This window comes from Microtus pennsylvanicus, chromosome 11, assembly GCF_037038515.1.
Source record: "Microtus pennsylvanicus isolate mMicPen1 chromosome 11, mMicPen1.hap1, whole genome shotgun sequence".
Classification (NCBI taxonomy): Eukaryota; Metazoa; Chordata; class Mammalia; order Rodentia; family Cricetidae; genus Microtus; species Microtus pennsylvanicus.
The window spans coordinates 85,043,701-85,056,821 of record NC_134589.1 but is presented as its reverse complement, the minus strand read 5'-3'; positions in this window follow the sequence as shown (position 1 = coordinate 85,056,821).

The following is a 13,121-nucleotide window of genomic DNA, read 5'->3' as shown; positions in this document are numbered from 1 at the left end:
AACCCAAGTTCAATCTCCAGACGCCACATCAGGAAGCTTACAACTTCTTGTAACTCCAACTCTGGAAGAATAAAACACCTCTGGCCTCCATAGGCATCTGCACGTGTGTGTGTGTGTGTAATTATACACATAATTAAAAATTAAATTAAATAAAAGGTAGGTATGGTGGTTTGAAAGAAAATGGCCCCCAAAGGGTGTGGCACTATTAGTAGCTATGGCCTTGTTTGAGAAAGTGTGTCACTGGAGTGAACTATACCTCTGAAAATGTTAGCCACCCCAATTAAATGTTTTTCATTTATAAGAGTTGCAGTGGTCATGGTGTCTCTTCACAGCAATGGAAAACCTTAACTAAGACAATAGGGGACCCGGATGATGGCTCTGCAATTGAGAGCACTTGCTGTGCTTGAAGAGCCTGGATTTGGTTCCTAGTCCCCACGTCAGGCAGCTTACAATGCCTGGTAACTCCAGCTCCTGAAATCTAGCCCCTTCTTCTGGCCTTCATGGGTAACTACATTCATATATGCATATCCACATAGACACACATAATTAAAAATAAAACATATATTTTTATTTTAAAAATTTTTTAGTGTAAGGAATCCAGAAGTTTCCTTATGAAGTCTCAACTGCTGTAGCCTCTAGGGGTTTCTTAGAGGTTTCATGGTGGAAACCAGGCTCCTCTTCTGCCCACCAGAGCTGTTGGATGACAGCCAGCTCAATGCCCTCTCCAGCCTCATTCTGCCTGGTAGTATCCAGCACCTCACCAGGCACCCTGGCCTCCCTTCTGTTCTCCCAGTACAGGGAACTCATTTCTACCTCCCAGTCTTTGCACTTGCCTTCCTGTATTCTGGAAGATTGCCTCCTAAGTCCCAGCCTTCCCCTGCTGAGCAAACCCTCTGCGTCTATATCTAAAGGCTGCTTGGGGAAGCCTTTTTGATTCACGAGATTAGATATTTCATTAGTTCCTTAACTAGCTCTTCACATCCCAGCCCACAACCAAAGTAGTTATAGATGATCCCTGGCTTCTGCTGGGTTTATCAAACAGTGACCCCAGTATAAATTGAAAACATCAGGAAGTCAAAGAAACATTCAATGAACTATCCTACCCAACACTGTAACCTATCTAATCCATCTTCAATGTGCTCAGAACACTGTAACCTACTTGATCCATCCTCCAAGTGCTGGGAACATTTACATTAACAAGAAAGTCATCCAATTATTAGTCCACTTTATGTTAAAGCTTTGAAATCCTCGTGCGATAGTGGTGGCAAAAGCAGAACGAAAAGTAGAATTGCTGTGACATTATCCCAAGGAAAGACCAAAATTCATAACCTAAAGACAGTTTTTCTCAATGTGCATCATTTTTACACCATTGTAAAGTCAAAAAGCTGTGAGCAAAACCACTTAAGTTAGGGCCATGTGCATTTGATCACCCTGTCTCCTACTAGACTCCAGAAACAAGGGAGCAGACACAAGTCGATTTTGTCTCATTTTTATATCCTCAGTATATTCGTGGCATCCTAGCACGCTGTAGGCCATTGCTAAAGAATTTTTGAGTAATAAATATATTCCAAAATCCCCAATAAACAGAGCTCCAAAACATATGTTTTTAATAAATATATCTTCAACAAATCTATGAAGACATATATACAATCCTCAACAAAATGTAAGAATATATTTTCAAATAAATATGATTTATAATCCCATGCTTCATTCCTGGAGGTCAAAGAATAGGTCAGTGTTTCTAAGACCATGTTTTAAAAACAGAGGCTGTGATGAGGGCTTGACTCATCAGATTTTATACAACTTAATTCGCCCCCTGCACCTTCAGTTCCTTTTGGATATTTTTAGAAATTCTGTATCCAAACAAAACTCTTGGAGGAAAATTTATACTCCCACCACCACCACGTGTGTGGTGTGCAGTGAAGCAGAAAAGCAATCAGACATATCCTCAATGGAGGAGAAAACAGCAGAATGAACGTCCCTGGGCAAAGCATCCTGAGGGAGCCAGCCCATCAACTGCTTGCCTTGGAAACGACTGTTTTATATTTGTGGTAGACCAGCAACAACAAAGAGTCTACAGCCTCTAATCTAGTGCAAAGGACTTAGGAAAATATTCTTAATAGATAATTCAGCTGAGTGTCTCAGGGCCTTAGAAAGCCCAGCAGGGGAACCTCAGAATTGGTTTCCTTTGATCTGACAAATCCACCCAGATCAGCAGGATCTCATACCATTTCTCTGCACAAATTTCATAGTCTCACACCCAGGGAGGCCCTGCCAAAAAGTCCCCAAACTGTGAGGACAAAGGCCCCACCAAATATTCAGCCATCAGCATCTCCACTGACTTCTTGGGAGATAAACGCTAAGCCTTTGGTTGCTCCAAGCTATGGGAAATAAAGGACGAGTTCTTAAAATATCACTTTCTACTGTCCTGCCTGCCTAATTTGAGGGGTGTTACATGGCAGAAGAAAAATATTGTTTTCCACACTCCATTCAGGAAAAGCCATACCCAACTGTGGGGACACGGAGCTGGCATAGTCAGGTGTGGTATCAGCCTGACAAGGTGTGTGAGGGCTTAGATTTTCTAAGGGGATAGATGGAAGAAAGGGAAGTGGATTCAAGGGAAAACAGCGTTCTCTGCGGGACTGTCACATATGAGAGAAGACCCCAGTAATCTAACTCAACAGAGGTCAAGAGGAAAGAGGTACGGTAGAACACCATGCTCTTTCTAGACCAGCAGTGCCCTTCCGGCCTCTCTCTGTGGGCCTGGGCATTCCTACTGCCTAGAAATGACCACTGGAACCCAAGACTCAGTCTTGTTGTAATTAGGAGCAGCAGGCCACTTCCCAACGCCCAGCTTTTGGCAGGCTGTGTTCCTGCCTGGATCCCGGCTAGCTTACCCCCACCTCCCGAAATAATTACACGGAAACTGTATTCAAACACTGCCTGGCCCATTAGTTCCAGCCTCTTATTGGCTAATTCTCACATCTTGATTAACCCATTTCTAATAATCTGTGTAGCACCACAAAGTGGTGGTTTACCGGGAAGATTCTAACCTACATCCATCTCAGGCTGGAGCTTCATGGTGTCTGCCTAACTCTGCTTTCTACGCAGCATCCTGTTCTGTCTACTCCACCTACCTAATTTTCTGCCCTATCAAAAAGCCAAGGAAGTTTCTTTATTTAATTAACGAAATCAACACAAAACAGAAGACACTCCTACATCACTGTCTTACATGGGTTAGTCTTCTGGACACATTGATTACCCTGGAATGACACATTCTTCAAGGCCTGCCTTGTGTTTCAGCCCCTTTGTCTCTCTTGGATCTGATGAGGACAGTCCTTCTGCAAGAAAGCACAGACCATTTGAGTCTGCAGTGGGTGCTGACTAGAAGGAATTCCTGCTTCTGAGCACAAGCCGTACCCAGGCTCCTGCATTCGCTGTCCTGTCCCATGTCACCCTCTTTCTCCTTTAGTTAAGAATGTAAGAACTCAGGATCAAGGAATTAAAGACTGGTTTTCCAATGTAGAATGTAATTTTTGAAGAAGACTTTTTATTTTTGTTCTTTTGTATATGTGTGATTTGTTGCTGCTGCTACTATTGCTGTTGCTTATTATGGGATATCTATCTGTACACTGTGAGAAAATATATTGTTGTGATTAGTGTATTAAAAAGCTGAACAGCCAATAGCTAGGCAGGAAAGATAGGCAGGATTGCCAGGGAGAGAAAGGAAGGGAGGAGTTATCAGGAGACATGGAGAGGAAACAGGAGGGAGCAAAATGGAAGAGAGGTAATGCCACGTAATAGAATGTAGATTAGTATAAAGTTTTAAGAGCTAGTTAGGAACAAGCCTAAGTTATAGGCCGAGCATTCATAATTAATAAGACGTCTCTGTACCATTACTTGGGAACTGGCTCATGGGGCAGAAAAAAATTCCTTATAGTTGCTGTTGTTGCTGCTGTCGCTATTTGAGAGAGAGTCTTGCAATGCAGCCCTGGCTGACCTGAAACTTGTTTTTGTAGAGCAGGCTGGACTCTAAGACTCACAGAGATCTGTCTGCCTCTGCCTCCCAAATGCTGGAATCAAATCATGCACCACTGTGATGGCTGTTCTTGGTTATCATTGACTATATCTGGAATGAACTAGAATCCAGAAATGGATGGTACACTTGTGATCCAGTCCTTGAGGCTGGAAGGCACATCTTTAATCTGAGCCAGACCTCCTGCTGGGAGTCTGCCTAAGGACAAGGGAAGAAGGAATGGGGTGTATTTGTTCTTCGCCTGCTTGCCCTCACTTTGCCAGAACATCTGTTTCTTCACTGGCAATGAAACCTACTTCTTTGGGATTCCAGCATACACTGAAGACCAACTGAGACACCCAACCCATGGGGCTGAGCAGCTACTAGATTCTTGGACTTTCCATTCACAACTAGCCATTATTAGACTACAGTCTGTAAGTCATTCCAATAATGAGAGAGAGACAGAGATTCATTCCATAAGTTTGTGACTCTAGAAAACCCTCCCTAATACAACCACCATGCCTGGCCCACTTAGGAAGGTATTTGACTGCTCAGAAATTTGCTGGTCTTAAAGATAAAATGTGGATAACAGTAATAACTACTTCACAGGATATGAAGCATCACTATCATCTGTGAAGTGTGTCACTGATGTTCACACAACATATGGTTAGCACACTCTCTGTTAGCTGGACCTGGGGCAGAGGCCATGGAGGCATGGAGGAGTGCTGCTTACTGGCTTGTTCCTTGTGGCTTGCTCAACCTGCTTTCTTATACACCCCAGGACCACCAGACCAGGGGTGGCACCAGACAATGGGCCAGACTCTCTCTCCTTCATCAATCACTGATTAAGAAAATGCCACACAGGCATGACTAAAGGCCAATAATAAAGAAATTTTCTTAATTGAGATACCCTCTTGCCAAATCATTTTAGTTTGTGTCAAGTTGCCAAAAAAACAACAATGAACAAGCCAGCACAAAGGGAGGACTTAGAGCTGTGCCCGCAGGCCCAGTGGAGAATTCTTCATTACAGAACTCTGGCACCCAAGTCCGAGAATCACAGCTAAGTGGAACGTTCCTAGTGATAGAAATCAGGACTCAAAGTGGCGACGCGTTCTTATCAGAGGAAGATGGAATGGCGAAATATTAAGTGGCAAAGCCTTTTCTCTAGTTTCATCTACAGAAAGAATCAAGTGGTGAGGGAAGAAGATCTTTGCCTAAGGTTACAAGAGCATTTGTCTGAGGCTCTCCAATGCTTCTTAGGTGACAGCCAGGAGACAGCAAGAAGTTTCATGGTGTGGGCATGAAGATTAAAAAGGTCTGCGTTTAGCCGGACGGTGGTGGCGCACGCCTTTAATCCCAGCACTCGGGAGGCAGAGGCAGGCGGATCTCTGTGAGTTCGAGACCAGCCTGGTCTACGGAGCTAGTTCCAGGACAGGCTCCAAAGCCACAGAGAAACCCTGTCTTGAAAAACCAAAAAAAAAAAAAAAAGGTCTGTGTTTATTGAAGGGTTAATTAAAGCAAGGCAGGTGTGTGGGAGGTAACGGTGAGTAAGGAATTCTTATGAAGATGACTGTGGATGTTCTCGTAGACAGGGCTAAGGAATTGGATTTCACCCTGCAGGTGGTGAACAGCCACCGAGGCCCATGATATTGATTTCATATTAAATAAAGGAGTTGGTGAAGACACTGGGGGTTCAGTGTGCTGATCTGAGAAGAGAAAAAATAAACAGTAAACCATAGCAACATCATACATATGGTGTTCTAATACCTCCAGCTCCCTCCTCCTCCCTCCCCCAGTTTCTGTGATATCCCTTCAAAACGAAACTTTCACACTGGGACAGAAACTGAGTCTCATGCTTTCATCGCTGGTGAGTTTTCTGTGTTTAATAAAAAGCTGACCCTTCAGTGGTCCTGAATCCGGGCATCATCTACAGAATGTAAAAGCTTACAAGAAGTCTTTCTTCAGGCTGCTAATGAGCGGCTGCCCCTGTTGTGGTTTCCCCACTTCTCAGGCATCCAGCAGGGTTTTTTTCTTCCTCTCACATTGATGATATAGTGGGGAGACAGTTTCCAAAAATCTAGGGTGGTCAGTGCATGCTTGGATCCTGTTGGCAATCAGGAGTTCCAGAGATAAAAGTTAGGGAGCTGCAAATGCAGGGTCTTCATGGATTCAAAAGAGCATGGAAACACCACTTGACCCCATGCAACACATGACACCCTGTAGCGGAGCGGAGGGACAGTGAAGAACAAGCCGCTGGAAAACATACTCCAGATATCTTGACCATGGAACGATTTTTCCAGAACTCTACATAATGGGGGTGGGGGGAGGAGTAACACTTCCAATTCACAGAGCTGACAGAGACTACATCAAGTATTCAACTTCCTCATAAATCAGAGAGAGAAAGACCAAGTCTTGGGAGCAGACAAGGTAATTCACAGAAGAAATTCAAAAAGCTAACAGCCGTGAAAAAAACATCCTCACTCAACCTACGACTGGAAATGAAATAATAGAACAGGAGTGGGCGATATTGTACTTGCTTGCAATCCCAGCACTTGGGAAGTCTGAGACAGGAAGGCGGCTACAAGAAGTTCCCAGTCAGCCTGACCTATGTGGTGTGATGGTAGTCGTCAACTCAGCAGAATCGGTATTCACCTAGAGGTGAGCCTTTAGGTGTGCCCTTGATGGCGTTAATTGAAGTGAGAAGATCTGTCTGCTAAGGAATCCATCATTCCCCGGGCAGGAATCCTGGGCTATAGAAGCTAAGAAAGAGAGCTGAGTGGCAGTGGCATGCATTCATCCACATCTGTTTTGTGATTGTAGGTGTGATGCCAACGGCTTCAAGACTTCACTGCCTGTTGCCTTTTACTTCCCTGCTATGGGAGACCATGTCCTCGAACCATGGGCAGACATCAGCCTTTTCTCCCTGGAGTTCCTTTGGTCAGTGTATTTTATCTCAGCCCCAGGAAGCAAAGCGAAGACATGGGGACAACCCATCTCAAAAGGAAGAAGTCACAATGGAAAGATGTTGCAACTTCGTACATCAGAACATTTTGAAGGTCAAGCAGAGTATTGACATAAATTCTTAAGAGACAATGTCACTGTCTCTCTCAACACCTAGCTCTCAAGCAGCAGAGCTCCCTAGGACAATGTGTTGCCAAGACTTAATAAAAAGTAAAGATGCCCATACTGTGCGGTTGAGCAGTTCAACAGTGAAAACAGCCTGAGCACACGTTCACAGATGGGTGCAAAGAGTCAGCATGTAGCCGACAGTGCACCAGTGAAAACTGCAAACAGAACTTACTCTCATCAATAGAAGAGTTAGAACAAATTAGAAAAGGACTATCTATTTTATTTACTATGATTATCATGATTATTATTATCATTAATAGGTTTTTGAGACAGGGTTTCTTTGGTAGCCTTGGCAATCTTAGAACTAGCTCTGTAGATCAGGCTGGCCTCAAACTCACCGAGTCCACCAGCCTCTTCCTCCTGAGTATCGGAATTAAAGATGCATGCCACCACAGCCTGTCAAAAGGACTGTTAAAAATGGGGAAATGTAAGGTACTTAAAGTGAATGAGTAGACTCTACTTATTAGCAGATTTAAATCTTTACACTATGTTTACAGAGAAAAAAGTTATAAAAAATAGTATTCTGCCACTGGAAAAATCTTGAGCTACAGAGCAATGCCACGTGATGTTTTTAGACAGATCCACAAATAGTAAACATATAAATGTATAGATAGGCAGGCTATGAGCCATCTTCTTCCTGATCTAACTGCTGGGGAGGAAGGTTGAGAAATGAGACTGGCAAGAACAGAAAAGAGACATTAACCGGATGCCCTGTAGCTCAGAGCAGTCTGAAAATTCCAGCGAGAAATTAAATCCCCAGCTTGTGCTTGGGGAGTTCGAGAACAAATTTATAGCGCTTGCATGGCATAGAAATCTCCAACTGCGAAAGTGGTGTTTAAAGAGAAAACAGCTCCCGGTTGATGAATCTACTGAGGCACTCTGCAGACCAACAGTCACGGGGTGGAAGACATCTGACTAGCTGCACTAACACTCACAAGGCCGTCCTACTGATGACCAGATCTCCACCAAAATATACAGAATGCATAAGAAAGTCATCCACTGTGAGCAGGAGGTCGGTAGAGATGACTCACTGGGGAACTAAGGAAGACCTGATAATCTGAATCATTCCTAAAGAAAATATTTAAATAATCAAGGAGTTCCTATTTGAAATGTTGGGGCCTTCGCACTATTAGCTCAATGACCCTTCTGTGTTGCTAATGATCAATGATTGTTGTGTCCTTCCCCTCACCTTTTCTGAATGGAAGCATTCATTGATAGGGTCTTGTTTCTACCGGTGTGGTGACCAGAAGGGCAGGCTACTGTTTGCAGGAAGAGGCAGGGAGCTATTGTTTTTTCATAGGATTCAAGGCAGGGAGGAGCCACGACAGGATCTGATGGAGTTGGAACCGGAGTCAACATTGAATGGATGTCCAGGTTGTGTCCCTTGGGGGAGAAAGAGAGCTTGAATGTGGGCTACAAATGGGAAGGAGGGGACAAAAGGACTTTTGATTACCCGCGTCCTTGCGTTCCCTCACTCTTCTGGCCAGTGAGATTAGCTAGGACCGTGTGACTATTTCTGGACAGTGTACAGGGCAGGGCATGATCCCCACCACTACTGGGCTGAAGCTTAGGAGAAAAGTTTCAGGATCAGCTTTCCCTTTTAATCCCTCAGGGACATTGGCAGCTACATCTTGGGGTGATAGTTCAGCCACTAGATGGAAACAGCTGGATTGCAGAATCTCTGCTTGGAAAACAACTGCAGACTTTGCATGAGAGAAAAATAAACTGTAACATGTTAAGCCAAAATGAATATTGTGTGTGACTTTTTGCACAGAGAGGGAGAGGGAGAAAGAGAGACATACAGAGACAGAGAGGCACAGAGACAGAGACAGATGCAGACAGACAGACCATAATAACGCTCCTTAAAAATACGTTCACACTGAAGAATTAAAACCATGTGCTCTGAGAAGAACAACACACTCAGAAATAGTAACCTAGGATCCTGAAATCATGAAAGTAGATACTGACCCTACGTTTAAAAGAATATTTAAGTGCCAGATGCACAGTGTACCTTTTGAGAATTACAAAGAAAACCATCGTTAAAAGAAATTAAGAGATCCTTGAAAAGTGAGAAGACAGCATTTCACACGGAAACGCTAGTGGAACACACGTACACTTGTCTTTTGTGAAAGTCTGAAATGCAAATGAAGTAACACGTATTTCCAAAAGTATTCATTTCTTATGCACTATACTCATGGGAGGAAGTTGAATTTTGATTCATATTTAACATTATGTAAAAATTGTATGATAGAAATATAAAAATTAAAATTGTAAAGGAAAACACAGAAGACCACCTTGAGGGATATAAAGCAGGAGTAAATACTTGCAGTACATATATTTAGACAAAAATTAATATTCCATACCTAATGAACCCAAATCAGGTAACAAGAGAAATATAGAGATAGAGATGCGCTCTCTCTCTCTCTCTCTCTCTCTCTCTCTCTCTCTCTCTCTCTCACACACACACACACACACACACACACACATATGTACGTGCATACTGGGGGAGGGGACACAGAAGATCTATATATCCACTTCTTAAAAGAAACTTTCTCAAGATAATAAGTTGGTATCATTCCTTAGAGAAATATAAATTAAAATGTTATTTCAGTATCAGAAAGATACCACGGCAATTTAAAAAATAAAGTAAAATAAGCCTTAGCAGAAATGTCAAGACACTGGACTCTCCTGTGCTGGTGCATGGGTTTGAATAAGCAGAACCACTTGAGAAAACTGTTGCACAGGGAAATCAAGCTGAGCATGAAGTTCCTCTCAAAAGACGTCTTAATATCAGAATTGTCAACCGTGCTAGGTGATGTGGGGGAGAGGATTAGGTTGTAGGTGGAACTGGGGCTGATGACCTTTGACGAAATTAAATTAGAGAGATTGTCCTGCTGCATGATCTGTGTGGGTCCAACAGGATGACAAGTGTCCTCAGAAGTGGGAGCATGGATCAGAACCGAAGAGTAAGAGTAAGAAGAATTTGGACCAATGTTGCTAGAGGGTGGGGGCACAAATCCAGTGAAGTAGCTCTGAGGCAGGAAAGACAAGGACAAAGACTCTCCTGCGGCCTCCAGACAGCACAGCCCTGCTTGTACCTTAGCCTCAGCGCAAGGAAACTCACGCAGGAACTCCAGTCTACACAACTGGGATACATTAAATTTGTGTTGGTTTAAACTACTCTCTGTGTGGCAATTTGACACAGCGGCTACAGAGAATTAATATATCCCATGACTCAGCATTTACACTCTCAGATATATGTCCAAATGGAAATCAGAGACACATGCTCCAAAAGACAGGAACAGAATGCGCATAGAGGCATATTCATAATTGCTTTGTACAAGAAAGCACTGATTTCCATACATGTACAATTAGTAATTTGTATCCTTTTAACATAAAGAAACACTAAACCAGCCAGCCAGCCGTACTGAGGAATTTACATACAACAGTATGGTGTCTCTTATAAACAGAAGGTTGGAAAAAGGATTTCAGGTTGAATTTTTCTTTATGAACTGGGGATGTTGCTCACTGGCTCACTGTAGGGCCCTTGCTTAGCACTGGGGTCGATCCCCAGTACTGAAACAAAAAATAAATAATAGAAAGCAGGGAGAAAAGAAGGAAAGAAAGAAAGGAGGGAGGGGAAGGGAGAAAGAAAAAGATAGAGATAGATGATAGCTAGATGGTGGATGGATAGATAGGTAGATAGATAGATAGATAGATAGATAGATAGATAGATAGATAGATAGATAGATACAGATGGTACATAAATGATTGATAAAGGTAGATGATAGGTAGACAGGTTGATGATAAATGAATGATAGATAGATGATAGAGAGAGAGGGATAGATAGATAGATAGATAGATAGATAGATAGATAGATAGATAGATGATAGATAGATAGATAGATAGATAGATAGATAGATAGATAGATAATAGATAGATGATAGATAGAGAGATGGATGGATAGATAGATATGAGATTGATTTTACTTATACTCAAAACCCAGTAAAATTCACCTTTATTTTAGAACCAGGAGACCTGCTTGGTAGGATTTGCTGACTGGCACATGCCAATTGGAGTCCCCAGTCTGTTTACGCCTCGACTCGGGAGTCACTTTCACTGCAGCTGTCAATCACGCTCCGTACATATTTGTGTGCATGCTACATTTGAATGTAAGTGTGGACTTAAAAAAGGCAATGCGCTGTTTTGAAAGTAGACTAGACGTAGCACGGTGCAGATCGAGAAAGGAATCTGATGGGATTCTAAAGAGGGAGGCTAGGAGGTAAAATGATTGAAGATTTTAAAGAGAGAAGGATCATCACCATTTATACCAGCTGCTTTCATAAGAGACAGTTGGGAACTTGTGAGATGAAATATTGAACATGTGGTAGTTAGCTTCTCATGTGGTTAAGATCGTGAGTTTCGGGGCAGCATGGCAGCCTCACAGGGTCCCCATCTCTGTACGAGAGGAAGCTTCTCTAATTGAAGGTCCTCCTGAAGCCCATGCAGTGGTGGTTTATCCACCAGTGATCCAGTGATGGCAAAGGCAAATGCTGTGCCTTGAGGATGTGAGGTCTAGAGGGCTACCCCTGGATTATTGTATGTGTACCCTCAGAAGGGACCATGAGACGCTGGCCTGTCCTGTGCCTCCTGGCTTTTCTGACTCATGTGTAAGCCTGTCTCACCATGTTCTCCCCTTGTTGTGACAGCATTGCCAGTTGCCCAAAGCAACAGCCTGCCTGGTCATGACTGAAACCCCAGAACTCTGAGCCCAAGAAACCTTCCTTTTCAGAAGTGTGGCTGACACCAATGTAGAAATCTGGCCAACAGAAATAGAAGGATCTCATTGAAATTGTTCTTGACTTAATCTTTAAAAAAACACTACTTATATTTGGACAACGGAATAAGCAAAAATGTAAATAAATACCTACCATGGTTGATATAGTTGTAGTCAAACCATTATTAACGACCAAAGGTGGCTAAAGACATTGGAATAATAATGACACAGCCTCAAGCTTGGCAGATTTTGTGTGGTTTTATGGAAACCGACAATAGAACATCATGTAGCCTCCTCCACAGTCAAGCTACATTATAGTTCCATGACATAGAAAACATCTCCCCAGCCACACTGTGGTCGGCCTTTCCTCCCACCCCGGTCCATGGCAACCACCGATCTGTTTTCTGTCCCTGCAATTGTCATTTCCCAGAACACCATGTAATTGAAATCGCACAGATTTCGGCCTTTTCAGATGGGTTCATTTCATTTAATAGAATGCATTTGAGATGACTCTGCTACAGCACCAATCTGCTGCTCATTCTTCTTGCTCACTAGTATTTTTCCGAGTTGATACAACACAGTGTGCTGAGAGGTCCACCAAGTGAAAGGTATTTGGCGTGTTTCCAGTATTTGGTGTCTATGCATGAAATTGCTGCCAACAATTGCCATGGGGCTTTGTGGAAACATATTTTCAGTTCTGTCGGGTAAAGAATGGAATTGCCGGGTCTTCTGCTGAATACACTCCTGCATTATTCAATGATGGAGACACATGCTGCAATACGATCGGCTGGGACACCATCGCCTAGCATGCACTGCTGACTTAAACATTGCTGCGCCATGCGCGGCTGCGTAAGCTTTGTAAGGAACCTGTGATTGGGCCTACTGCGGCTGTCTCACTTCCTTTCTGTGCTAGTGTCCGGTGAGAGCACGGGCTGCCCCGCCCCTCACCAGTACTCTGTGCCATCCCCTCCCCATCCATTTGGTGTGCGATGATCCTCCACTCCAGTTTTCATTTTCATTCCCTTACATGTTGTTTGCTGTGGGCAGACTCCTTTGGTTCATATGATCAGGTAGTTGTTGATTGTAGTTTGGTTGTTCACTTTTGGTTTTCAATTATTTCAACTGCATTTTGAAGAACAGAAACTTGAAATTCAGATGAAGCCTAGTGTATCACTTTTTTTTTTACTATTACGATGTTCT